This window comes from Eurosta solidaginis, chromosome 1, assembly GCF_040869045.1.
Source record: "Eurosta solidaginis isolate ZX-2024a chromosome 1, ASM4086904v1, whole genome shotgun sequence".
In the NCBI taxonomy this organism is placed as follows: domain Eukaryota; kingdom Metazoa; phylum Arthropoda; class Insecta; order Diptera; family Tephritidae; genus Eurosta; species Eurosta solidaginis.
Genome location: NC_090319.1, coordinates 153,686,616 through 153,713,867, shown reverse-complemented (window position 1 = coordinate 153,713,867; position 27,252 = coordinate 153,686,616). Strand labels below are relative to the sequence as shown.

At 38.3% G+C, this 27,252-nt stretch overlaps 1 protein-coding gene across 23 annotated transcripts in view; it reads left to right on the top strand.

Annotated features, from left to right (window-relative positions):
• LOC137236879 (protein eva-1) overlaps positions 1-27,252 on the top strand; it is a 3,007,131-nt gene that overhangs the window by 35,317 nt on the left and 2,944,562 nt on the right. The window lies entirely within an intron of this gene.

The following is a 27,252-nucleotide window of genomic DNA, read 5'->3' as shown; positions in this document are numbered from 1 at the left end:
AAAAACAAGTAAAGAAGGTTAAGTTCGGGTGTAACCGAACATTACATACTCAGTTGAGAGCTATGGTGACAACATAAGGGAAAATAACCATGTAGGAAAATGAACCGAGGGAAACCCCGGAATGTGTTTGTATGACATGTGTATCAAATGAAAGGCATTAAAGAGTATTTTATGAGGGAGTGAGCCATTGTTCTATAGGTGGACGCCATTTAGTGATATCGCCATAAAGGTGGATCAGGGTTGACTCTAGAATTTGTTTGTACAATATGAATAAATAACTCCAATATGTAATAGTGCAATATGGACTTTATTAAAGTACTTCACAATAACACTCAAACTGTGCAACGAATAGCTTGCTTAATAACCAAACTGATTTATAGCTCAAATGAAACTCTACTATTCAAATAATACTGCTCTTGCTCGCTAGATAGCATCTTAGTCGAAACTGCTTGACAACTCAAATCAAACTGAATTCCAGCGCCTCTACAATTGCCGCCTTTTATACTCTTTGATTTCAACCTTCGCATCTTCTAGGCGCTTGCAGAATCTACTAGTCCAGCAGCTCTCAATCTTCTCAGCTGTAACTGCAATTGCACAATTTTATAGTTTTTCTCATTGCATACTTATAGGAGTATCTCAGATATATGCTTGTGTTTGTGCATTAACTCTCCGCTGCTCGTATACGTACATGGTACATATGTGTAGACGCATTTTTGTTTCGTTTATGTGGACACATAGTGATTGATCTATGGATGTGAATTCACGTCACTGCTTAGCATCGGATTAGAGCAGGGATGCACCTTAACGTTAAGCTAATCGGTTATCAAAAAATTTCCACCGTTTCCGTTGAAACACTTCGAAATATTATCGATAAAGAAATTATCAAGATAAATTGTATCTCGTTTTTAACCGAAACGAAAAGCTTTCGTTAACGTTAAAAACGTTAACGAAAACGTGATACTTTATGTTTGAATTGTGCTGGCAATGCTATAGCCATGGTGAAGCCGTAAGGTGGCAACAACGAGCGCACATACACACACAAACCCTATGTAATTTGTTTGTGTAATTCGTTGGTGGTAATGTCAAAAATACTCTGAGAAATGTTCGTACTGTCAAAATTCATGAGAAAAGTTGCAATCAGCTTGGATAATGCTTTCACCTTTAATGACTCCGCAATCAATCAGCTTTGCCAGCATAGTTTGAAATTAATAATCAACATAAACGATTTGATTTCGTTTTAAAATGGCAGAAAACGAAACGAAATCATTTCGTTAATTTGACGATCTTAACGTTAATAAACGAAACGAAATGACTTCGTTTCGTTTATTAACGTTGATTATCGTAACGAAATGATATCCTTTCGTTGGTTAAGCATGCCTGGATTAGAGACAGCAGCACCCCTTAGTTTTGCTAATATTCGTAACAGTATCAAACGAAAGGTGTTAATGAGTGTTTTAAAATGGAGTGGGCCTTAGTTCTATAGGTGGACGCCGTTTCGAAATATCGCCATAAAGGTAGATCAGGGGTGACTCTAGAATATGTTTGTACGATATGGGTATCAAATCAAAGGTATTAATGAGGGTTTTAAAAGGGAGTGGGTCTTAGTTCTATAGGTGGACGCCTTTTCGAGGTATCGCAATAAAGGTGGACCAGGGGTGACTCTAGACTTTGTTTGTACGATATAGATATCAAATGAAAGGTGTTAATGAGTATTTTTAAAAGGGAGTTGGCCCTCGTTCTATAGGTGGTCGCCTGTTCGAGATATCGCCATAAAGGTGGACCAGGGTCACTCTAGAATATGTTTGTACGATATGGGTATCAAATGAAAGGTGTTAATGAATATTTTAAAAGGGCGTGGGGTTTAGTTCTATAGGTGGACGCCTTTTCGAGATATCGTCATAAAGGTGGACCAGGGGTGACCCTAGAATGTGTTTGTACGATATTGGTATCAAATTAAAGGTATTAATGAGGGTTTTAAAAGGGAGTGGTGGTAGTTGTATATGTGAAGGCGTTTTCCAGATATCAACCAAAATGTGGGCCAGGGTGACCCAGAACATCACCTCTTGAATACATGTAATACCTGCCAAGATTTTAAGGGTTTTTTATTTCGCCCTGCAGAACTTTTCCATTTTCTTCTACTTAATATGGTAGGTGTCACAACCATTTACAAAGTTTTTTCTAAAGTTATATTTCGCGTCAATAAACCAATCCAATTACCTTACCATGTTTCATCCCTTTTTTCGTATTTTATTATAGAATTATGGCATTTTTTTCATTTTTCGTAATTTTCGATATCGAAAAAGTGGGCGTGGTCATAGTCGGTTTTCGTTCATTTTTTATACCAAGATAAAGTGAGTTCAGATAAGTACGTGAACTAAGTTCATTAAATTTTGATTTTGGCGACCTTTTTGTTAACGAATCACTTTTTTTCTAGCTGGCTTGAGGTCTGAGTTGAAATAAAAACACAAGGGTTTTTTTTTTATATATTACCAATATATTTCGATTACACACGGTAATCGTCTTCAGGGTGAACAATTTTTTACACGTGTGTATCACTTGACACGTGTGTATCACCACGCCCATTTTGAAATTTTCTTTTATTTTTGTATTTTGTTGCACCACATCATTACTGGAGTTGAATGTTGAAATAATTTACTTATATACTGTAAAGATATTAAATTTTTTGTTAAAATTTTACTTTAAAAATTTTTTTTTAAAAGTGGGCGTGGTCCTTCTCCGATTTTGCTAATTTTTATTAAGCGTACATATAGTAATAGGAGTAACGTTCCTGCCAAATTTCATCATGATATCTTCAACGACTGCCAAATTACAGCTTGCAAACATTTTAAATTACCTTCTTTTAAAAGTGGGCAGTGCCACGTCCATTTTCCAAAATTTTACTAATTTTCTATTCTGCGTCATAAGTTCAACTCACCTACCAAGTTTCATCGCTTTATCTGTCTTTGGTAATGAATTATCGCACTTTTTCGGTTTTTCGAAATTTTCGATATCGAAAAAGTGGGCGTGGTTATAGTCCGATATCGTTCATTTTAAATAGCGATCTGAGATGAGTGCTCGGGAACCTACATACCAAATTTCATCAAGATACCTCAAAATTTACTCAAGTTATCGTGTTAACGGACGGACGGACATGGCTCAATCAAATTTTTTTTCGATCCTGATGATTTTGATATATGGAAGTCTATATCTATTTCGATTTCTTTATACCTGTACAACCAACCGTTATCCAATCAAACTTAATATACTCTGTGAGCTCTGCTCAACTGAGTATAAAAATTTTGTTCATGCAGTGTATGGAAAAAATGCGAACACCCTTTTGAAACTTGCCCATTATTACACTACAGTTAGTTGAGCTACAAATTTGCACACTCAGAAATTTTTTTAAAGTTTTTAATAAGTCTGGAAAACTGATGAAAGTTTGGTTAATTGTTCGGAGCTTTGTGTAAGCTTTGAAACGTATACATATACAGTTTGTGTTATAGATAGAACGATATTTTAGATTAGAATTATTAAAAACTAATAAATAAACATAATTTGGAACAATACCGTTTTAAAGGGAGACCATATTATTTTTCACATAACCGTATATCAACATTTATAAGCTTAATGCCTAAGAAAAGCAAATAAGACATTTTCATAAATATCTTTTAGTTTGTGTGGTAATCTCGCATCTAAAATTTAGTCGGTATATTTTACATGTATATTGAAAGCAGCTAATTGAATAGTTTTTCTTCTCTTAAAAATACGACTACTTTCTTATATGCAGAATATATGTATGCGTTGTAAATACTCCCTATAGGTATAGTCATGCATTCTACCATTTTCGTCCCTTACTTTTTATAATAACCAACAAACCGTATTAAGTTTTATAAATAAATACATAGTGCGTTGCTGCTCCTCTGCGTGTACGTACATATGTGTAGACATAATGATTGATTCGTTTATGTAGATACAAGTGACTGTCTGCTTTATTGTTGTGGTGGCTTCATTTACTTAGCATCAGACTAGTGATGTGAGTATCACTTGGTGTAACTAATATTCGTCACAATACAAACAGATATGTATGTACCCACATAATTAATATCAGGGCTGCAAACAGCCTCCAAAAACGTAGCGGTTCGGTTCAGTGGTTCGAACCACTCAGGCAAAACTTGAACCGGTTCGCGGCTACATCTGAACCGCCGTACCTTTCAAATTGTGTATACTATCAAAACTTAGTATTAAACGTTTGAACCACTTGAACCGAACCGGTTCGAGGTGGATGCTTTGAGAGGTCGTATACAGGAATTGCAACTTAATCGCCCGGCTGCTTCAGCGAGTAATACGAAGGTAAAAACTCCATCTTTTGACGGTTCTGCCCCTTTCCAGGTCTTTAAGCTACAGTTTGAGAAGACCGCAGCAGTGAACAACTGGAATGCGGAAGATAAAGTTGCTGCACTGTTCGTGGCATTGAAAGGGCCTGCAGCGGAAATCTTGCAGACGATTGCAGAGTACGAACGGAACAGTTATGAAGCTTTGATGGCTGCTGTCGAGAGACGTTATGGAAGCGAACACAGGAAGCAGATATATCAAATTGAGTTGCAAAACTGCTACAAAAAGCTAATGAGACTTTGCAGGAGTTTGCGTCGGATGTTGAAAGGCTGGCCCATCCAGCAAATGCGGACGCACCCGTGGAATACACCGAGAGGGTTAAAATTCAGAGCTTTATAAATAGAATACGGGATGTCGAAACGAAACGAGCTACATATGCGAACCCAAAGCCAACATTTGCTGAAACGGTATCCCATGCACTGACTCAGGAAACTGCCTCACTTTTGAGTAAGCCAGCGTACAAAGCCCATCGTGTGGAAGTAGAAATGTCAGTTTGGGTGGACACAATTTTGGAAGCACTGAAGGGATCACAACAGAAAAACTCTGGAGTTATGAAATGTTTCAAGTGAGGCAACCCAGGCCACATTGCACGTCATTGTAGCACCCGTCCTAATAGTTCCAACAATGTGGGTGGCCGTAAACGTAGAGCTGACGGAGATGAGCAAATCTCCAAGTCCACTCAATCGTTAAACTAAAGAGGGTCAGCCGCAAGGGGCGACAGAAGGATCCATCAATTGAATGCCCCATAATATCTATATCGCAAATTGAAAGAAGGTTAAACAATCATCCTGTCGGAGGACATGTGGTTGGAAAGGAACGTTTACTGACTGTAGATACGGGTGCATCTCATTCCATAATTCGAGCCGATTTAGTCAACAAGAAGATAAGACCATTGCATGGAGCAAGATTGCGTACAGCCACTGGAGAAGACACCACGGTTCTAGGAGGAGTAGCATGTGAAGTCGCAATTGGAAACGTCACGGTAGTACACAATTTTATCGTGGCAGAGATTGTTGATGAAATCATAATTGGAGTGGACTTCTTAATCGACCAGGGCATCAAGATCGACATGCAAAGCAAGACGATGCGATATAAGAACATGGATGTACCACTTATTTTCGGCTACGAGAGAGGCTACATCAGTAAACGAGTGCTGGTGGAAGACCGTCAGCAAATACCACCAAAATCAGAAGCAGTCATCTGGGCAAAGGTTGATGGAGATTGTGGGACGAACAAACTGTGGGTTGTCGAAGCAGCAAACAAATCAGCACCGAACGTAAGAATAAATAAATGTAAGGCGCGATAACCTCCGAAGAGATCTAAGGCCGAGCTTCTCTTCCAATTTGCGTCGTGCTCCTCTTGATTTTTCCCTACAAATTGGCCGGACGGGACCTACATGTTTTATGCCGACTCCGAACGGCATCTGCAAGGCAGATGAGTTTTCACTGAGAGCTTTTCATGGCAGAAATACAATCGGAGCGCTTGCCAGACACTGCCGAGGGGCGACCCCGCTTAGAAAAATTGTCTTCTAATTGAAAAATCTTATTTCTAAAATTTTGATGTTGCTTTGCCCGGGAGTTGAACCCAGGGCATACGGCGTGATAGGCGGAGCACGCTACCATCACACCACGGTGGCCGCCGAACGTGCTTGTAGGAAAAACCCTGGCTATGACAAAACAAGATGGACGCATTCCGGTAAGAGTATTGAATGAGTTCAAGTCACCACTCAAACTGGCCAAAGGAGCTATATTGGGAAGATGCCAAGAGGCTGAAGTAGTTTTAACTGTGAACAGCTCCAGGAACACATTTCAACTAGACAGACTGTTCGTTCAAATGACATCACGGCATGTGCGGAGGGGCTAGAGGAAGATTATCAGAGTAAGGCAAAGCAACTGCTCCTAAAGTACGCTAACATATTTGACCAGGATGATTCCAAACCAGGCCGAACCAATGTTGTGAAACATCAAATTGACACTGGAGACGCGAGGCCGATACGTCAAGTTCCTCGTAGTGTTCCTCTGGCGAAGCGGGAAGTTGTGAGTCAAATAGTACAAGAAATGAGCGACAGCGGCGTCATCGAACCATCAGCTAGTCCATTGAGCTCACCTGTGGTACTTGTGAAGAAGGATGGGAAAATGAGGTTTTGCGTGGACTACCGCAAGTTCAAAGACGTCACGAAAAAGATAGCTACTCATTGCCAAGAATTGACGACACTCTGGACTCGCTCTCTAGTACGAAATGGTTTTCCACACTGGACTTGAAAATTAGCTACTGGCAAGTGGAGGTGAAGGAGGAAGACAAAGAGAAAACATTCTTTAACGTCGGAGATGGTCTTTGGAAATTTACAGTAATGCCTTTTGGACTTTGTAATGCACCAGCTACTTTTGAGAGACTCATGGATCAGGTATTAAAAGGACTTCATTGGAAAACATGCTTGGTGTACCTGGACGACATCATCGTATTGGCCAAGAACTTTGATGAACATCTTAAAAACTTGGAGGAAGTTCTCCAGAGAATAGCTGGCGCTGGTCTGAAACTAAGTACAAAAAAGTGTGCGCTGTTTAAAAAGGAAGTAAATTATTTGGGTCACAAGGTAACGACAGAGGGCATCTGCACTGCGAACGAAAAGATAGAGGCTGTAAAACATTAGTGAAGACCACAGAACCTGCATGAATTGAGAAGTTTCCTTGGGCTGTGCACATATTACCGCCGATTTGTACCAAACTTTTTCAGCGTAGCCCATAGCCTCCATGAGCTTACAAGGAAAAATAAAGCTTTTGAATGGAAGAAGGAGCAAGAGGTGGCTTTCCAAACATTGAAGGAGCGGTTGTGCACTGCCCCAATGTTGGCATATCCGATTCCAGGAGCAACATTTATTCTAGATACAGATGCGTGTGGATATGCTAAGGGAGGCGTTTTATCACAACTGTTCGATGGACAGGAGAAGGTAGTTGCATATTACAACCGTCCAGTTGGAAAACCAGAGAGGAACTATTGCGTTACACTGAGAGAGCTGTTGGCACTGGTAGAGAGCATTAAACATTTTCACAAGTACCTCTACGGCCAGCGATTCCGCGTCAGGACAGATCACGCAGCGGTAAAATGGCACTTGCAGTTCCGTAATCCAGAAGGACAATTGGCACGGTGGATCGAGCGACTACAGAGCTACGACTTTTCCATTGAGCATCGAAAAGGTAGTATCCATGGAAATGCTTATGCAATGTCACGAAGACCATGTAGTTTCGAATGCAAGCACTGTTCAAAGGCCGAGGCTAAAGAAGACATTATAGATGTCCGGCTAATGACTATAACGTGTACGGATGAATGGGACAAGGAACAACTAAGGAAGTGTCAGCGAGAAGATACAGATCTGTCACATGTTATGCAAGGGCTCGAACGAAACGAAAGACCAAATAGAGAGGAGATGTCAGCAGAGAGTCCCATTGCGAAGTCATATTGGGTACAGTGGAACAGTTTAGAGTTGATATCCGGTTGCTTACATCGAGTATGGTAGAGTGAGGATGGCCAAAGTAAGAAGAAACTGATAGTTGATCCAAGGAAAACGATTCGCGCCGTTCTCAGTGAACTATATAACGGTCCAAGTGGAGGTTATCTTGGAATCACGAAGACGCTCGAGATAATTAAGCAGAGATTCTATTGGGTTGGTTGCCGTCAGTCAGTCACTGAGTGGATTGCGAACTGCGAAGTTTGCAGCAGAGCGAAAGGGCCCAAAACCTGAAGTCATGGGTGGTTGAAGCAATATAACTCAATTTGAAAGGATCGTCATGGATGTCGCAGGTCCATTTCCAATTCGAAACCATGGAAACAAATACGTACTGGTGGATATGGATTATTTCAGTAAATGGCCAGAGGCAGAAGTGGTTACAAGCGATTGTGTTGCAATGTATGGTGTACCAATTGAGTTACATTCTGACCAAGGTAGGAATTTTGAATCAGCTGTGTTCCCAGAAATGTGTAAGAAGTTGGGCATTCGAAAAACACGGACAAATTCATTGCATCCTCAGTCCGATGGTATGGTGGAACGTTTCAATAGAACCTTGGAGGAGCATTCAAGGAAAGTAGTAGACAAGTACCATTAGAAGTGGGATACACACATATCATTATTCTTGATGGCTTACCGCTCGACAGTGCATGAGACAACGGGCCAAACTCCCGCAAAGGTAATTCTTGGTAATGACCTTCGACTGCCAGCTGATTTGAAGTTTGGTATAGATGCCGATGCGGAGAGAAATGGCAAGAAATCCACTGGTATCTTGGAAGGAGAGATGAGAGAGATACACGATCTTGTAAGCCAACGATCAAAGATTATGAGTGACAAGATGAAAGCCAGATACGATAGGAATTAATTCGGAAGGTTTTCAGGAAGGAGATTTGGTGCTGTTATACAACCCACAACGAAAAAACGGTTTGTCCCCGAAATTGCAGTGTAATTGGGAAGGCCCATACAAAGTTATAAAACGGATCAACGATGTAGTGTATCGCATACAAACCATTGGCAAACCACGAACCAAAATGAAAGTGGTTGATTTGGAAAGGCTGGCATTATTGCAGTATGCAATAATTGTGCAAGTATCCCTCACATATACACGCGCAGTGGGAATGAGAGAAGCTATAAAATTGTGGATCTGTAGTTATAGCTGAGAAATTTATAGCTGATAACTAACTAGTAAGTTCTGGAAATAGAAGCGCCTAGAAATATGCCGGCGTGGAAACCTGACAGTATAAAAGCGGCAACAGTTGAGGCACGACAAGTCAGTTTCCATTAAGCACGCTATCTGTCGAGCAATAGAAGTATTATTTTGAAAGTAGTCTAATAAAGACCATTTTGCATTATCGAATGCTGGAGTTAATTATTCAACAGTTTAGTGATTCGAACGTTAGCAGAAGGTTGCAAATAAGCGGAATTGCAGTAAATTCGTTACAGTATTATAAGTTGATGCTCTAATATTGAAATGCCAATGCGATAGTTATGTACATTATTAAATATTAAGGTAATGATTGAGTTTAATGTAAATGCGTTTGCAAGTGTTCCTGACCCACGGCAACATGCATGGTGCTTCGTTAGGCGACCCACCATCCCGGCCCCATTGAAAGAACTTTCAAATTGGTAATTTTGCAATCTTGGGGATTGGGCGACGAATAATTCCCTTTGGTGTTCGCACATCTACTACTCTCACTCTTCCATCCCTTCCAGGAACAACGTCTATAACGTGACCCAATAGCCATCGTTGCGGTGGTACATTGTCCTTATGTATGAGAACCATTGCATCTTTGGCGATGTTTTTATCTTCGGTGTTCCACTTTGTTCGTGATTGAAGTTCGCTTATGTAGTCGTGCGACCACCTTTTCCAAAACAAATTTTTGGTAGTCTTTATTTGATCCCATCTATCCAAATGGTTAATGTTTTCTCTGATTGTTCACTCCGGAAGGGCCTTTAACACACTGCCTGTTATGAAGTGACCGGGAGTCAGTGCTTCGTAATCGCTGGGATCGGAAGATCGCGAATTAAGAATGGCTTCTATTTCCACCAATATTGTAGTGAGCTCCTCATATGTCAGCCTGGCTTTCTTGACACTTCGGTTCAGGTGGCTTTTCGCTGATTTGACTGCAGCCTCCCAAATGCCGCCAAAATGGGGGGCCCTAGGAGGAATAAAGTGAAAATTTAAAAATTCATTAGAGCAAAAATTAGTTATTATATCTTGATTGATGATTTTTTGTAGATAAATACTTTCAATTCAGCTAGCTTGCTGCAAGCACCAACGAAATTGATCCGCATTGTCGCAAAGTATGTCTGAAGGAAAGCCTCTTGTCCAAATCATCCGTTTACGATATGCTAGGAATGCATCCGTAGACAAGTCTGAAACGACCTCGATGTGCACCGCCTTTGTTGCTAAGTAAACCAACCATATGTTGCAAATCACTGATAATGCTGGATGAGCACTTGGGAATGTCAAACAAAGTAATTGACAATAAACAAATCCAGCATTATAAGTGATTTTCAAAAGACGGCGCAACACTGAATAAATATAGTTGTTAGAAAGGAATAGAAGTAGCAATTTGCCAGTCAAACAAACCACCGCTGTATAGCTAAATGGTTAGCGCAGCGTGCCTAAAGCGCACTGATAATGAAGGCTTAGCACCCTTCGAAATGGATCTATCTGCGCAGATATGGCAGATTGTCTGAAAAATTTTCTACTTACTACTCCAAAAAAAAAAACAAAATTCAATTTTTCAAATTTAGAAAAGTTAAAACATAACAATAATTATCATTGGAAAGAAATTATTGTTCTGGCCTTGAGCTCGAATCGAACCTTGGATGTAGTTACTAGTTACAGTTATCTTAAATACCGATTTCTGCAATTCCGCATTTACAACTCCCATATCGATATATTTATGTTATTCACAAGGCCATTTGTCTATGTTTTCAGCAAGAAATTCAGGACCTGTGAACCAAATTGAGCTTTCAAGTTCAACCGGTGTACATCCTCTGGACACAATGTCAGCTGGATTGCTTTTCTTTCGTACATGTCTCCAATGAGCATCCAATGTTAACTGCTGTATTGCCGATACTCTGTTGCCAACGAAAGCTGAAAGCGTAGCTGAATGCAGCTGAAGCCAGTGAAGTACAATTTGTGAATCTGTCCAGAGAAAGGTATCAAAATTATAATTAGACAACAAAGGTTTAATTTTCGTTAAAAGTCGGGAAAGTAGTAGTGCACCACAAAGCTCCAGTTTTGGTAGTGACTGTCGTTTGGTAGGGGCCAGCCTGGACTTCGCCGTTAGAAGGCGTACGCGAACATTGCCGTCATAATCAAGAATGCGGGTATATAGTCCACAGCCATATTCGCGAATCGACAAATCACAAAATCCATGTAATTGCAGAGGCTGAATATTAATTGACAAGCAGTACCTTGGATGCGAAAGATTATCCAGAAAGGTGTGCCAAGCCGAAAACATATTCTGCGGATCAGACTCGTCCCATTCGAGTGTCAGCAGTCATATTTCTTGAAGAAGAATTTTATCCTTAAGCACAATTGGTGCTAGAAGCCCGAGAGGGTCGAAGAGCGACGATGCAATGGACAGTATAGTCCTTTTTGTAACACGACCATTTATTTGCTGCTTTGGAAGAAAATAAAATATAACATTATCCTGGATTTGATCCCGTTTGAGACAAAGAGTCTTAGCGAAAGACGTATCGAGATTCAGGTCCTTGTCAGCGTGTTCGTCTCTGAAATGCTCATGATCAGAGTGCCATTTTGCCAACTCAAATCCACCTAAATTTAACAATCTGGTTACCTCTTGTTGTGTCCGCGATAGCTCAGCAATCGAGTCAGCACCACATAGTAAGTCGGGAACGTAGAACCATGACTTGACAACATTTGAACCGACGACGAAAGTCGCACAGGTAGATATGGCGCAGATGCCATTCCGTAGGTGACTGGATTGAGCTGGAATGTTTGAATATCATCATCTGGCGAACTTCTCCACAAGATATATTGAAAGTCATCACTGACTAGTACCTGTCTGTACATTTTGACTATGTCAGCTGTTAGGGCAAAGCGATGTAAACGAAGACGAAGTAAGAGAATGACGAGCTCGCTTTGGATAGTAGGTCCAACCATTTGGATATCATTTATCGATTTCTGAGAAGAAGTTCGACAAGATGCATCGAAAACCACTCTTAACTTAGTTGTTCTGGTATTAGGCTTCAAAACGCAGTGATGTGGGATATAATAATGAGGTCCATTTAGTTTCGGGTTTGGCACTATTACCATGTGACCCAGGCCTTTATACTCATCCATAAATGCGACATATTGTGATCTTAGAGCAGGGGATTGTTGTAAGCGACGTTCTAATGCGTTAAACCTTTGTAAAGCTGTTGTGTATGATTCACCTAGGGAGGTAGGATTGTCCTTGAATGGAATTTTAACAACCACCCGACCATCAGAGTTTCGAGTAACGGTGTCGTTATATAATTTTTCGCAACTATGTTGTTCAGGGGACCAAACATTCACATTTGTTGTAACTTCTTCAATCTGCCATATTTTTCCCAACTTTGAATAGATGGAGTATTAGAGCTAGTACGATAGCGTCCAGAAACGACCCAACCCAGTAGTGTTTTTATACTCAGTTGAGCAGAGCTCACAGAGTATATTAAGCTTGATTGGATAAGGGTTGGTTGTACAGGTATAAAAGAATCGAAATAGATATAGACTTCCATATATCAAAATCATCAGGACCGAAAAAAAATTTGATTGAGCCATGTCCGTCCGTTCGTCCGTTAACACGATAACTTGAGTAAATTGAAGTATCTTGATGAAATTTGGTATGTAGGTTCCTGAGCACTCATCTCAGATCGCTTTTTAAAATGAACGATATCGGACCATAACCACGCCCACTTTTTCGATATCGCAAATTTCGAAAAACCGAAAAAGTGCGATAATTCATTACCAAACACAGATAAAGCGATGAAACTCGGTAGGTGAGTTGAGTTTACGACGCAGAATAGAAAATTAGTAAAATTTTGGACAATGGGAGTGGCACTGCCCACTTTTAAAAGAAGGTAATTTAAAACTTTTGCAAGCTGTAATTTGGCAGTCGTTAAAGATATCATGATGAAATTTGGCAGGAACCTTACTCCTATTACTATATGTACGCTTCATAAAAATTAGCAAAATCGGAGAAGGACCACGCCCACTTTAAAAAAAAAAATTTTTTTAAGTAAAATTAAAAAAAAAAAATTTTATATCATTACAGTATATAAGTAAATTATGTCAAAATTCAACTCCAGTAATGATATGGTGCAACAAAATACAAAAATAAAAGAAAATTTCCGATATCGAAAATTACGAAAAATGAAAAAAATGCCATAATTCTATACCAAATACGAAAAAAGGGATGAAAAATGGTAAGGTAATTGGATTGGTTTATTGACGCGAAATATAACTTTAGAAAAAACTTTGTAAATGGTTGTGACACCTACCATATTAAGTAGAAGAAAATGGAAAAGTTCTGCAGGGCGAAATAAAAAACCCTTGAAATCTTGGCAGATATTACATGTATCCAACAGACGTTGTTCTGGGTCACCCTGGTCCACATTTTGGTCGATATCTGGAAAACGCCTTCACGTATACAACTACCACCACTCCCTTTTAAAACTCTCATTAATACCTTTAATTTGATACCAATATCGTACAAACACATTCTACAGTCACCCCTGGTCCACTTTTATGGCGATATCTCGAAAAGGCGTCCACATATAGAACTAAACCCCACGCCCTTTAAAATACTCATTAACACCTTTCATTTGATACCGATATCGTACAAACATATTCTAGATTCACCCCTGGTCTACCTTTATGGCGATATCTCGAAAAGGCGACCACCTATATAACGAAGGCCAACTCCCTTTTAAAAATACTCATTAACACCTTTCATTTGATACCCATATCATACAAACAATCTAGAGTCACCCCCGGTCCACCTTTATTACGATACCTCGAAAAGGCGCCCACCTATAGAACTAAGGCCCACTCCCTTTTAAAATACTCATTAGCACCTTTCGTTTGATATCCATATTGTACAAACGCATTCTAGAGTCACCCCTGGTCCACCTTTATGCCGATATCGCGAAAAGGCGACCACCTATACAACAACCACCACTCCCTTTTAATACCTTTAATTTCATTAATACCTTTAATTTGATACCCATATCGTACAAACACATTCTAGAGTCACCACTGGTCCACCTTTATGGCGATATTTCGAAACGGCGTCCACCTATAGAACTATGGCCCACTCCCTCATAAAATACTCTTTAATGCCTTTCATTTGATACACATTTCATACAAATACATTCCAGGGTTTCCCTCGTTTCATTTTCCTACATGGTTATTTTCCCTTAAGTTGTCACCATAGCTCTCAACTGAGTATGTAATGTTCGGTTACACCCGAACTTAACCTTCCTTACTTGTTTTAAATAGAAACATTGTTACCAAATTTTATTTGTCCTATAGAAAGTAAGCCGAAAAAGCTCTCTGTCCCTAAAGAAAATCGATTTTTTTGGAATTGAAATTGATCACCAGCAAGCACAATGTTTGATGGGATATGTCATGAAGATGTGTCCATCTCCGGTTCTGGCTGATAAGCGATGTGCGGCGTGAGTGGTAGTTCAAACTCTGTGGCTTGCGACTTAATATCCGTAGATGTTTTATATTTAATATTGGTAGAGGACTCACCTATACTCTTGATCTCAATATTATGTTTCCTGCGTGGGAGCATCAATTTTTGCGAAAGTTCATCGGTGATAAAGTTCACATGTGAGCAGGAATTAAGCAATGCTCGGCCAAGACGATTATTTCCGGAAGCGTCGCGAACCAAATCCATAGCCGTAGCGAGGATAACGTGGTCCGACAAAGCGTTGTTCATATGTGTGTGTGAACGGCGGATGGCAAAGAAGTATTTGATAACTCCGGAGTAGTTCCTCGATGCAACAAACTATGGTGTTGACTGGAGTAAATTCTGCACTTGAAAGTTGGTGTGCAGTTCGACAGTTGATGTCGCTTCGACAGGCAATTAATGCAAAGACCCATTTTCTTGGCATGGTCAAAGCGTTGCGACACACTAAGAGCCTTGAACCGTTCGCAGTTTTGTATTTTTTTAGAACACACCGAACACGATGAATTTGAACAAGCAAATGAATAACCCTTGTTTTGACTATTTATCTTTGATGCCTTGTCAATTGAATAGGGTAATTGGCAACGTCTATCTAAAACTTTGGTGCAATCTGTCCACCTAGGTAGTGTTTTGAAATCTAACGACTCCTTCCATTTACGATTGATTTCTTCGTATGCTTTCTGAAAAACTAAATAAATAAGCATGGCTTGTGCAATTTGGCTTTCACTTTCCAATGACAATAACGAACCAGAAATTGAAGACGCTTTGTCGATCAGGCTTCTCAACTGCCCACCATTTGGTTTCGAAATAGGTGAAAGAAAGCCCGAACAGAGAAGAACTATTTTCAAAAAATATAAGGATTGGATTGTCATACCGAGATGTAAGTCTTTCCAAAGCCTTCGAATAATTTTCATTGGAAAGTGGGAACGCTTCGATAGTTCCTAGCGCGGGACCCTGGAGGCAGTTGCGCAATTGATTGCATTTTTCTATATTAGATAGGCTAAACTCTCTATCGATGGTTTATTTATAAGAAGTAATGAAATTTTGATCTCAGAATACTTTCCGCTGAATGACGGAAGTTTTAGCTTAGGTAATCCTCAGAAAGCTGCGATTGAAGAATTAATTTCGCTGTTATGTACAGCTCTTCCAAGTCTACATGACCACTGTCCTGCGAATCCAGTTTTTCGATGTCCGTTTGTGTAGACAACACATTTTTGAAAGACGACTCAAGAATACCAAGTCGACATTTATATTCGGCAGGTGACAAAACTTTACCCCCTGGTCATAAATTGGCCTCAACAATATTTTTGATGAGAGAAATATTTTTCATTATATTAGCTCGCTGTTGCTTAAGTTCCTCGAGCGACATCGTAATAATGCTTTATTTAAAATGTGCGAAAGCTTAGTACGTGCTAATAAAACGTTTGACGTTTGAGTATGTGGCTGGGCGTACTTGGTATGTGCCGGTGCGCAATAAATAAACTACTTTATTTAACCAATATATAAATATTGAACGTTTTATCTTATTTATTGTGATGGAAAAATGGATACAATGACAAATGGCAGGAAACACCGTTCAATTGTTCGTTGGGTAGCGAAAAATATTAGATTGAAAGAAATCCCAAATGAACATCCGTTTTAACGGAGTTTTGGCAAAAATTATGTAACAGCGAAGCTAGCGATAGCGTAATGAGCAGCGACGAAATACCAATAGCAAACAATGACGACAGCGGTAGCGAAAGAAATATGCCCAAAACTAAGCGTAGCAGAATTGCCAAATGTAGCGACGATAAATGTAGCGTCGGCAGCGAATTGGCAGAGTACCAGCAGCGATATATAACAAAAAGTGCAAAGCAGCGAAATACGAAAATATGGGTTCAACGAGAAAGTGTACCTTTTGCTACTTGCACTTGAGGAAAGAGATTGCGTTACTCCAACCTTTTTTCCAACTGGATCCGATGTCCAAGCAAATGATTATGATGATGCGCGAACGATGTACTGTGACCACCAAGTGTAAAACAACGATATTTTACGATGCCGAAAAAATATCGTTATTAATTTATTTGAAACACTTTTTATTTTTTAAATGATCGATTAAATTAACTTTTTATTTAAACGCTGCTCCACGTTGAGCGCCAAAATGTAGGGTAAAGGTTTATTCTTACCGCGGATAAAAAACAAAAACAGGTGTTCTAAATTAAAAGAAAAATTACGAAATTAAACAATTCCTCTTGATGGTTCCCTGTAGACTAGTTTATTCAATAGGGGGACTCATGATAGCATATAAACTTATAAGGTGTAAAATTATATCCATTTACCCACGCGGTTATATGAACGCACCTAGTAATACTCTTGATAAACTTGATTGTTTTTCAGCTGATTTATTTCCAAAAAAATTTTTTTGATTGTTATACAAATTAAAAAATACCAAGATTAAGTGAAAAATCAAAACTAAAACGCCTTTACTTGCTGATGTTGGAGATTTTTGATGAAAATGTCGTCTGTAATGTCTGCAAGGTTGCATTCCTTTGAGTTTACCGCGTTTACACAATGAAATGTGCGCGTAAATTTATACAAATTGTGTAAATGATTTTTCATACAAAATTTGACAGCTCGTGCGTAAACTAGATAAATTTATACGTTTACACACTTTATAAGGCATTTATACGGTTACATGAGTCCCCCTAATATAATAAGAAATGTAGTTTACTTCTAGTTGCATAGGAATCATAAATGTTTGTACGAATGTATATTCATATGCATGCACAAGCGAAGGATGGATATGACAAAGTGACAAAATCTGTCGCTATTGTTTCAGCGAAGCTACATATGTAGGTATATATGCGTTTATGTATGCTAATTATGTGGGGCCATACATGTCTGTTTGTATTATAAGCAGACATGGGCAGGCGGCTCGATCGTTCTGAGAGAGTAAAAATGCGTGTACATATCAGTGATGATAATCATGGTACATTTGTACTTTTTTTGGTACATTTCGATTCTCGAAAGTACGTTGGTACCACATTGACATATTTGGTACATTTTTGTAAAATACAGCACTACACTTCAAGTCGTTTGCAAATCGGCAAAGGTATTTTCTGCAGTTCCTCATTTCTGGGCGGACTTGCTCTTATCAAATGACATGCGTACTCTGAAGCTAATATTCGAGCCGAAAATTTAGTCAAAACTACACGTTGACAATAAATCTAGATGCAATTCAGAAAGCCAAGTCGCAAAGAGCTTTGAGGTAAAGTTTAGTTGTTTTCTTGCCGACCACAATTTGCCATTTGCAATTATGGATCATTTAAATATGCTTATGAAAATATCATAACTGATTCTAAAATTGTGAAAAAATTTTGCATCAATGGATTTAAAGCACAGCGGATTTGGGGGTCAGAATATACCCGTTGTAGGTATGCCTGTCGTAAGAGGCGACTAAAATATTAGATTCAAGGGGCTGTGTAGCGCAACCCATTTGGTTGCCAGCGTAATATACAGCTTCTCCAAACCCAATTGCCAACCTCTCCGCGGCGAATCCTGTTTCACTAACAGACGAGGCTCTGGCGACCCCATGCTCCTCATGTAACTTGGGGATGGGGAAGGAGGGATGGCCTGAAGGTTTAATGTGGCCATATAAATCGTTCCCGAGATGGTCGGGCTAGCACCTTAATGGTGATGTGTTACAAGAGCGTACCGGATCTGTATCCGGCAAAGGATCATCACATCGATAACACTACCCAAAGCCTTCGGGGAGTAAACTTATCGCTACAACAACAACAACAACAACAACAACAGAAAATAATAACTCAAATAACAGGGGCAGTAAATCCATAATTTTATTTTGTCAGAAGAATTGTTACTCTCTAATAGACGTTGATACGACTGATATATGTATATCAAAAAATTTGGCAGTTTTGATTCGAATTTTTGATAAAAAGTGCATTGATCGATTTTTAGATTTGATACCTTTGACCGATAGTAGCACGGAGAATATTTTTAATGCCATTATTAAATCTTTGAAAGATCATTCAATACAACTTGAAAATACCACTCGTTTCAAGTTAACTAAGAGAGACGTCAATGTAAACTCTCTGGTGAGACTTTCATTTAAAATTCGTGTGTTTGCATCTGACTACAGCAAACTTTTTTACGCTGCGCTGTGGCCTACCAACGTAACTATTAAACCTTTCCGTTTTTTTCCGAAGCTCGGAGAAAATCCTGTAGTGTCGTAGACTTAACTAATTCCCTAATCAAGGCAGCCACCTTGGTCCAGTGCTGTTTCTGCTGTTCATTAATGACATTCCAAATGATTTGAAGTACTGCAAGCCGCTAATGTACGCTGATGATGTCAAACTTCTTATGCCTATCCGCTCATCTGTGGATAGATCAAATCTACAATCGGATTTGAGTAGCCTAGTCGAATGGTGTAGTGTAAATGTTATGTCACTAAACCTGCCGAAGTGAAATCATACCAATCCCACGAGTATATGATTGACAATTACACAATTAACGAAGTTTTTAGTTTTGTAGACCCTGGGGTTACGATGGACCTTAAACTCGACCTTAAATTGCACATAGAAGGTTGCGTGAACAGGGCCAAAGGGACTTTGGCGTTCGTCAAACGATGGTCTAAAGAATTCGATGATCCATATATTACTAAAACTCTCTTTATATCTTTGGTGCGGCCAATATTAGAATACGCTTCGATAATCTGGAACTTTCGTTACCAGACGTACTGCGACAAATTAGAGTCGGTTCAAAAGCAATTCCTGGTTTTTGCGCTAAGGGACTTACGATGGGACCCCTCAAGGATTCTGCCTCCCTACTCCTGCCGTCTAAAACTTATTCAGCTCCCTACGCTACGGAGTCGTAGGGAGATGGTAGGTGTGTTATTTGTAGTAAAACTTATTAGAGGGATGGTAAATAGCCCTTTTCTGCTCTGTGAAATTTTATCTAATGTTCCCTTTCGACCATCTAGACATTTTCAACCGCTTCATATAAGCACATGCAGATCGAATTTTGAAATGCACGAACCTCTTCGTTATCTGTGTACTGACTTCAATAAACACTGCAAAAACATTGATACGTGTGACACACTCTACGTAATAAAAACTATCTGCTGACTACATTAAATACGCAATTATTTGGATGGGTGGCTTGGAATCACGTCCTTTCCAACCTCCCACTCTTATCACGATCTCCAGTAACTTTGGGCGTGTGGCTTGGATTCACGTCCTTTCTAACCTCCCACACATCGCAGCCTACTTGTTGTATGTCAATTATACATCAGCTGCTCGAAATCACGCCTTATCACCAGCTCCAGTAGCTTTAGGCGGGTGGCTTGGAATCACGTCCTTTCTATCCTCCCACACATTGCAGCCCTACTGGTTATGTGTCAAATATACATCAGCTGCTCGAAATCACGTCCATTCCGACAGCACTAATAATCAATTCCCGTTGCTCGGCATCACAGTCCATCCCGACAACTGATTTAATAATGCATATACATATTTTATAAAATAATTTTGTTCAATCTGAAGAGATAGGCCGAGCTTTTCTTCCAATTTGCGTCGTGCTCCTCTTGATTTTCCCTACAAAATTGGCCGGACGGGACCTACATGATTTTATGCCGACTCCGAACGGCATCTGCAAGGCAGATGAGTTTTCACTGAGAGCTTTTCATGGCAGAAATACACCCGGAGCGCTTGCCAAACACTGCCGAGGGGCGACCGCGCTTAGAAAAATTTTCTTCTAATTGAAAAACCTTATTTCTAAAATTTTTGATGTTGCTTTGCCCGGGGTTTGAACCCAGGGCATCCGGTGTGTTAGGCGGAACACGTTATCATCACACCACGGTGGCCACCATTCAATTGTATGCTTCTGTAATTTATCTGTAATCCGTACTATATTTACAGCCCTATTCTGTGCACTTGACAAATTCACCATCTTGCTTATTTGTCAAGTTTGATAATTTATCAAGTAATTGCTATTCTTTGTAAAAAATAAAAAGCCTTTTCGCTGACAAATTGTCAATAAGTCAAACGCTCTTGATAATTTAATTTATACGGATAAACTTAAATTAAAATTCTGTTATTGTGCGATCGAGAGAAAATGGAAGATTTATTACTTTTGCTATTATTAATTTCAGGACGGTTTTGGAGACTCCCTCGGGGTCATTTGGGGGACATTCCGGGATGATTTTGGGGTTTCCATTGGGTGCTCCCGGGGTCATTTGGGGGTCGTTCCTGTATCGTTTTGGGGACTCCCTGGAGGTTATTTGAGGGTTATGTCGCCCAAACGACCCCCAGAGAGTCTCCAAAAAGATCTCGGAACGACCCCTAAAGGACCCGATGGGGACCCCAAAACAATCCCGCAATGTCCCCCAAATGACCCCGAGGGAGTCCCCAAACCCGTCCCGGAATGATCCCCAAATGACCCCGAGGTTAACCCCAAATGCCCCGAGGGAGTCCCCAAAGCCATGCCGAAATGACCCCCAAAAAACCCAGCGGATTAATTTTTCCTATTCCAATTTCAGGGTTAGAAGCATAAAATGAGACATATCGCTCCAATTGCTCATGCGTAGCACGTTCCACTTTTGCTTTCTTTGAAAAAACTATGATTTTAAAATATTTGTTGCAAAAAATTAAGAACAATATTTAACTCTTACGTTTTTCCCATTTCGCGATTGTTGCACTAAACCGTTGATTTAAATGAAAATAAAATACAGTCCATTAAAATAATAATTTATAAAATAAAAAAAAAAATAATAAATTAAAAAAATGGTTGCAGTCGGCTTCGAACCCGCAACCCCAAACGTGTGAGTTGGGTACGTCATCCACTGTGCCGCGACTCATACACTTGCAAGTACATCAAATTACTCCCTTATAACTCACATTAAACTGCTCGCCCTCAACTGACCCACGCTTAGCTAATTTAGTTCACCCCAATATGGTGAAAAGCACAGGTCGTAGAGCTTTTTAGAGTTGTCAAGCTATGCACAGAATAGAAATATTTGCCAACTTGTTAAAAATCTTGATTACTTGTCAACTTATTGACAATTTGTCAAGTACCTAGAATAACCCCGTTAGTCTGATTGATTGTTAAATTTGTAGACTAATAAATAAATAAATAAATAAAAATATGATTGATTTCACTGCCGATAATTGCTCGGTTATGATGGGAGCCAAAAGCGGAGTACAAGCAAGGCTGAAGCAAGTAATTCCAAATCTGCAAGTTAATGGATGTGTTTGTCACATTTTAAATTTAGCTTCAATTGCCTTTTGTGATGCATTTCCCAACAAAATTGATAAATTTTTAAAAGACGTAAACTATCATTTTTGTAACAGTCCCCTTAGGAGGGCAGACTTTCAGAGTTTTCAAGAACATTTCGGTACAGAAATGCATGTTATACTAAAGTCCACCCCACAAGGTGGCTTTCTAGACAAGCAGTAATAGATAGAATTCTTGAGCAATGGGATGCCCTCAAGCATTATTTTAATCTTTACGTATTTGAAAATAAAAGCAGTAATCAAAATATTAATCTTATATCTGAAATTTTTCAAAATCCTATTTATAAAGTATATTTTACATTTCTTTCTTAAATTTTAAATGAAATAAATAAAATAAGCGCGCCTAAAAATCATATCCACACCATTAGGAATAAACTACATACAGAGTGTATGTGCCTACATGGTGATCAAAAGGAATATAAACAAAAAGGCAACTCTTAGAGACCAATTGTACAGCGAACAACGGGACATTCATATGGCTTAGCAGCTGAAGGCATCTACCTTTGCACTGATATGAATGTTGGAGATTCGAGTTCAAAGCTCAGCTCCCGAAAAGCTAGCTTATGAAGAAGTGAAATTCAGGAACATGACCTAGTAACCATCGCCGTTTGTAAACTTAAAATTTTTCTCTAATATCAATTACAAAAACCATTGTATAAAGCAATATGAGCAAAGCTCGCTAATTAAATACATATGATCATATTGATATAATAGTAACAGCGGAAGTATTAAAAACAAATACTGTAAAAATCCGAACAAATGTTACTAAGCTTTCAAAAGCACGCCTAAAAATCATATCCACACTATTAGGAATAAACTACATACAGAGTGTATGTGCTTACATGGTGATCAAAAGGAATATAAACAAAAAGGCAACTCTTAGTGACCAATTGTACAGCGAACAACGGCACATTCATATGGCTTAGCAGCTAAAGGCATCTATCTTTGCACTGATATGAATGTAGCATTAGCAAAAATATAGTAAAGTATCCTATGTGGTTGGGGCTTTAGTTGTGCTTGACAGGCGCACGCAGTGGCAACACGCATGTCAAGTACAGCTGCAGCCAACGTCACACAAAAGAAATAGAAAATAAGATAGAGAAAAAAAAGAACGAAGCGTCACTATAATTTTCGACACTAAAAACCTCGGACGTGTTTCTCAACTTTTTTTTACCTTAATAAAATCTCAAGTAAAGTTTGTAGAATAAACTAAAGTTTTTTATTATAACCTAAATGAGTTACTGGCGAAGGAGACCGCCTCGCGAAGAATTTTAGGCAGCAGTATGGCGACAATATGGAGGCGGCGACCTCCAAGACGTTAAACCAGCGGTAAGAAGGTAACGCACATGGCGTACCATAAGCAGTGTCGGACACGATGGAATCCGAGATAACAGGTGACACAACATGGCGACCGTGAGGCTGGAGCCTCGGTCAGTTTTAAATGGGGCAGTCAAAAAGTGAGTACAGTGGAGTGAGGAAGTGAAAAGTGGTGGTGCAGTGAAATACAACCAAATTTAACACAACTTAATAAATTTAAAATAACCAAAGTAATAACGTCAAATACTAAATTTTACAGAAATAAAAGAATATAAATTAACCTGTAATATAAAAATCTAAATTCTACGGAGATAATTAAAAATAATAACACCAAATACTAAATTTTACAGAAATAAAAGAATATAAATTAACCTGTAATATAAAAATCTAAATTCTACGGAGATAATCAAAAATAATAATACCAACGACTAAATTTTACAGAAATAAAAGAATATAAATTAATTTGTAATATACAAAAAACCTAAATTCTACGGAGATAATCAAAACTTTAAAAACTAAAGTACAAAATTTAAGTACGGCAGAAATAAGACAATTATAAACGAAATCGTTAATGAGAAAGGAGGTAACAAAATTTAACAAAAGAGTAAAACCATAATACAAAATTTTAATTGATACGGAAATAACACAAAATCATCGATATAATAAAACCAAATAAAACAAACAGAGATAATACAAAATTAAGAAAAGCAGAAAAATTTTCAATATTAATTTACGAATAAGAAAATAATTTAAAGTGCGGAATTAATTCGCAAACTGTACCACCAGTCACCAAAATTCATAACAGCACTCCTCCACTTGCTCACATAGCGGCACAAAAACCACGCCATATACATACATACATATAGACGCATAACGGCGCGAAAACGACGCCATATAAAATTTATACAACAGCAGCGCATAATACTGGCAGCGCAGTAGCAGCAGCAGGGCCAACATCGGGGCAGCAGCGCAGCAGAGGAAGCAGCGGCGGCTAAACAGAACCTCGGAAGCAGCATTTGAGTATATCAATTTCATATGTAGTTTTTGTGAAAACATTTTTTTCGACATACACACATTTACGTATATACATAAAATATTTTGGATTTCGATTAAAACGGTGGTACTGTTGAACAACCAAATACATTTTTGATTAAAGCGGTGCGTCCGTCTAAATTTAACAATTAATACTTTTTCATTTATCAAAAATTCTAAAATTTTCGAACCATTTTATAAAATTCAACATTTACAAATTTACATTTAAATTTTTCTCTCAAGTTTCAACTCATTTTACGAATTCACATTTTCTTCAAATTTTTAATATTTTCAAATTTCTAATTTAAAAGATTCTCAACACACTTCACAAATTCCCATACTCTCAAGCTTCAATTTTAATTTCAAATTTTTAAATCATTTCACACATTTTTCTTTCAAAGTTGCACATGTCTATATTTCCATTTTAAAATTTTCATTATACTTCAGTTTTTTAATACTTACATTATCCAAAATTATTTTTCACTATATAAGTGAACTAGATAAGCAGTTCACGTGTAATCCCTAAATTTTGGAATTTTGATATAAACATTGGTTTGTGGAAAATTAATTCAGATTTTTTTTAAAAACGGTGGTCCCGTAAAAAACCAAATGAGATTTTTTTTTACAAAGCGGTGCGTCCGTGATTACCACATTACCGAGATTTTTTTTTTTGCCATTCATACTTTTAAATTTTTGAGCCCATTCTAAATTCAATTTCTTCTTTCAGCTTTCTAGTATCAATATTTTTGTTTCAATTAGATTCTCCAGTAAATTACAAATACTTCGTTAGCGACAATTCACTGTAAACCAGTTCCCTTTCCAATTTTTTTTCTCTCCTTTCGAGATTTCAACTTCAAGTATACATCCTTCATTAATTTCATAGTAGCTAAAACTTAATTCTTTTGCTCTTCTTATAACTACATGTACAAACTTAGAGATAGGAAGCGAGCCCACAAAACTTCAGACTCAGAAACAGATTCCAACAAATTAACGTCAAGCTCGGAAAGCTTAACTTCATCGTCGACCGAAAAATTCACAAGACAGGAAAATAAATTATCTTTATCAGCAGATTTCCAAGGCTTCGAAGATTCTCCTAACAAAAATTTAACTTCTAATTTAGAGTCAAATCTCAACGATTCCAATAGTGCAAAATTAACTTCAACTTCTTCTAACTTAAACCCAGATCTTAACGATCCAATTAGTCCAAACATTGCCTCAACTTCTTCTAATTCAGCTTCAGATCTTAACGATCAAATCATGGCAACACTCGAGCAAAAAAGATCTTTCATTACCATGTGTGCTACTTCTATTAGAGAAAACTACAGCGGCGATCCGTTAGCGCTTGAGTCCTTTATAGACAAAATTGAATTACTTGAAAAGTTCGCTGATGAAAATTTAACTGGTACTTTCATATCATTTCTAAAATCGAAACTCGAGGGTAAAGCACGCGAAGCAATTCCAACTGAGGTAAATTCCGTTAGTCAAATTAAAGCCGCGTTACGAAGTAGAATTAAACCCGACAATTCAAAAGTTGTCGCGGGTAAAATCGCGTCTTTACATGTGGTAAACAATAACTACTCGGAATTTGCCAAGCGTGTTGAAGAATTGTCAGACTCATTAGAACGTTCCCTGATCATTGAAGGTATGACGCAAGCGTAAGCTCACGAAATGGCTGTAGAGCAAACAGTTAACGTATGTAGGCTGAACACTCGTTCAGAATTAGTTAAGTCAATTTTAGCATCAACTACTTTCAGCGACTCAAAGGACGTAGTTGCAAAGATGATAGTTGAGCGTAATAATGAAGTTAAAGAACGTCAAGTGCTAGCGTTTCAGTCGCGTATTAATAGGCCAAATAGTTTTCGAGGCGGATTTAGGGGACATAATTACAGTAATAGGTTCAATAACAACAGCAGTCGTTTCAATAATAATAACAGCCGTTTCAATAACAATAACAGCAGATACAATAATAATGGAAACAGTTATAGGTTTAATAACAATAGTAGAAGAGGCCACAGTAATAATTCTAATAACAATAATTCGGGCAATCGATCTAGTTCTCGGGGAAACAATAGTAACAGACGTGGAAATGCGAGTAATAATGCTAATGTGCGTGCTTTAAACGCGGATGCCCCTCAGGAGCGAACACTGGGGGAGCAAGAGCTAGAATACTAGATGAAAACTTTCCTAAAAACGCTGTTTACTGTTTGAATCTCAACTATTCCGATTTCATCGAATTAAAATGTAGTGATTCTTATCAGCCATGCACTTTTCTCGTAGATTCTCAAGCTGATATTTCCTTAATTAAATTTTCAAGTTTAACAAATAGAGTTCAAATCAACGTTAAAGATATTATTAACATAACAGGTGTAACAACAGATTCGGTTTCAACGTTAGGTACAGTAAATACAAATCTAATTGCATCAAATTTTTTCATTCCGCATAAATTACACGTAGTAAGTGACGATTTTAACATACCTTCGGACGGCATACTCGGCAAGGATTTTCTAAAAACATATAAGTGCATAATCGACTACGCAAACAATAGCATAACAATTAGCATTGGCACAGAAACTCATAGTATAAAAATTTTACATGGTATGACCACAGACACTTTAGTGATTCCTCCAAGATGTGAAGTTTATCGGTTGTTTAATTTGAAGAAATCTAAAAATCCTGTTTTTGTAGACGCGCAAGAAATTTGTAGTGGTGTTTTTACCGCAAAGTGCATTGTTGACACAAATAACCCAATTTTAAAAGTTTTAAATATAACCGATGAAGTAAAATATGTCAACAAATGCAATATAGTAACCGAAGAAATTTCAACGTTTACAAAATCAGTGAAACTTCAGAAAATACAAAACGTCTGGAAGAATTAAAAAGTGTTCTACAAAAACAAATGCCAAAATATGACCAATGCCAATTGCTTGATTTATGCCTAAAATATGCCGATGTATTTGCTTTAAAAACGGACCGTATGACTCTTAACAACTTTTACGAACAGAAACATAGATTGACTGACAAAAAT